The sequence below is a fragment of the Montipora capricornis genome, chromosome 13 (assembly GCF_036669925.1).
Source record: "Montipora capricornis isolate CH-2021 chromosome 13, ASM3666992v2, whole genome shotgun sequence".
Taxonomy (NCBI): Eukaryota; Metazoa; Cnidaria; class Anthozoa; order Scleractinia; family Acroporidae; genus Montipora; species Montipora capricornis.
In genome coordinates, this window is record NC_090895.1 from 47,620,578 (window position 1) to 47,623,077 (window position 2,500).

A 2,500-nucleotide genomic window follows, 5' to 3' on the forward strand; every position below is an offset into this window, starting at 1 on the left:
GTCATTCATATATTTCATAATAGCAAGGTAATGGAAGAAATTTTTCTGAGGCGCCAAGAACGAGTACTTTATATTGAGAAGCGATGTAGGTCAAATTTCTCAATACAGCAATTTGAAATTTTGGGATCATAGAGTAGCAATAAGTTGAATATTGCCCTCTGCTTCTGAATTGCAAGCACACAGCCAGGTGCCCTTGAACGTGATCCCCTGTTCCTAAAACCGTTCCTTTTCTCAATCGACACCTAACAAGTATCCTATGTCTTGGCTATGATTTTAATTTGTGGCGAGTCTATGGAGGAAGTGAGGGATGGGGAGGGCGTTATGTCAAAATTTCGCACTCAGACGGCAGCCCTCCAAAACGGGGGCTGCTGTAAGGCATTGGGCATCACATATAGAAAACGTTAATGTGTTGAGTGACATTGACAATAGTTTATCTAATAATTGTGTAAGCTGTTGCCTATTTTGTGAAAAACGCATTTAATAATTCAGGTTAAATATTAAGCTGAACTTTATTAAGGACCTCACTTCTGACGTTTTGTGCGTCTTATTCTCTTGGTATTTTAAATAGCAGTGACTCTTTCAGCAATTTTGTATCTGTGTTATTCCATAATTAACACTCAAGAACCAGTTTAAACGGCATAATAGTGCGGTAAATAAATATATAGGAAACTCCACTCTTTATAAACAATTCTTTTGTTATTTAAATTTTGCCAACCACATAAGAAAAGAATCTTTTGTTTCGGCAGCCAATAGATCTTTGGTTGGCACATTAATGACAATAGGTGACGTAACGGTGAATATCGCTATTGTCTTAAACAGAACTAAGCGAGTTAACTTTAGCTAAAGAAAGTTAACAAGGGCGTAGAGCTGAAAGTCAGTAAATCGCCTCTGAGTTTGTCTTAATAATACACTTTATTTAAAGAGAGTGGCACGGAATAGTTGAGGTAACTAATAAACTTGTGGCCCTCTATTTAAAAATTCTTACAAAACTAATGCAATATGATAAAAAGTGTACATAGAAATGTGAAAGCTAAAAATACAATGTACGTTAAATTCCAACATGACCATCAACTAAGCTAAGAATTTAAATCTGACAAGAACTTGAAAACTAATTGTAAATAAAAATAAAACATGGCTTGAGAGCAGATAATGAATCAAAAGTTAAACTATAAAATGGTGAAGCTTCCTTTGTACAGCAAAAAGATTTTTTCTAAAATTGTTCCTAAAAGATTCCAATGATACGGAATTCCTGAGTTCTAGACTTAAGCTATTCCAAAGTTGACAAGTAGTAACTTCGAATGATTTACCGCCTTCAGTCATACGATTAAATCTTGGACAAATAAAGTTAATGTTACTATATCTTGTAGCACGATTGTGTTGCTGACTATTGAGTATTAAAGAGCCTTCAGTATATAAGGGTACTTCACCCTTGATACGTTTGTACGCAACACAGCATTTAGCTATTTTCGATTCCTCATAAAATGGAAGCCACTGAAGTCTATTGAACAGCTTGACACTAGACGCTTGATTGTCGGCATCGGAAATTACCCTGGCCGCTCGTTTTCGCAACTTCAATACACGACCTAGATTCTCCTTGTCGCTGCTAGTCCAGATTGAGCTGACATAATGCAAAACCGATCTAATCATGGAGTTGTAAAACAATAATCTTTCTCTCATGGGCAGGCAAGATGGTATCTTTTTTAATATTCCGATTCGCTGGGATAGCTTTGTACATTGTTTCTCAACATGTGAATTAAATGAAAGTTCAAAGTCAATTTCAAGACCCAGCAGTTTAACGCTAGGGACGAATTCAAGTTTAGTTCCATTAATAGTTAAACTCATCTCGTAATTGATCTTTGAGGGAAGACGTTTGCCAGTGATGAGTACAGCTTTGGTCTTGCTTTCATTGATCGGTAGTTTATTAGAAGCTGCCCATTCGGCGATTTCAGCAACTGAAGAATTCAAGTTCTGTTCTAATTTGTCAATTGAGCTATAATTCGCACATGAAGTCAACGTTGTATCATCAGCATACAAATCAATCGTAGAAGTAACATGAAAGGGTAAGTCATTGATGAAGACGATAAATAACAAGGGGCCGAGTATAGATCCCTGGGGAATACCATGAGGAACGTTAGCAATATTTGACTGTTTATCCCCCAACTTAACAAGTTGGCGTCTATTCGTCAGATAAGAGGTAAACCATTGGAGGCTTTCCGTACTAAGCCCATAAACTTCAAGTTTGCTACTGTGATCAAATTTTTATCCCTTGAGTTTTTTGGTTTATCACATAGAGTACCATGAAACATTAAAAACGCTGTTTACCGTTTGGAAATATCTGCATTGGTTCCAGAGATATTTAAGTTTGAAAAATGTGTTAAATATGCAAATGAGAAGGCTGATGACGTCATTCACCCAACCCAGTAGAACATCAAGAATATAAATAGAGCTATCTCGGTCAATTTGCAACAGAGACCATTGAAACTTGGTGAGCTGATAGTTC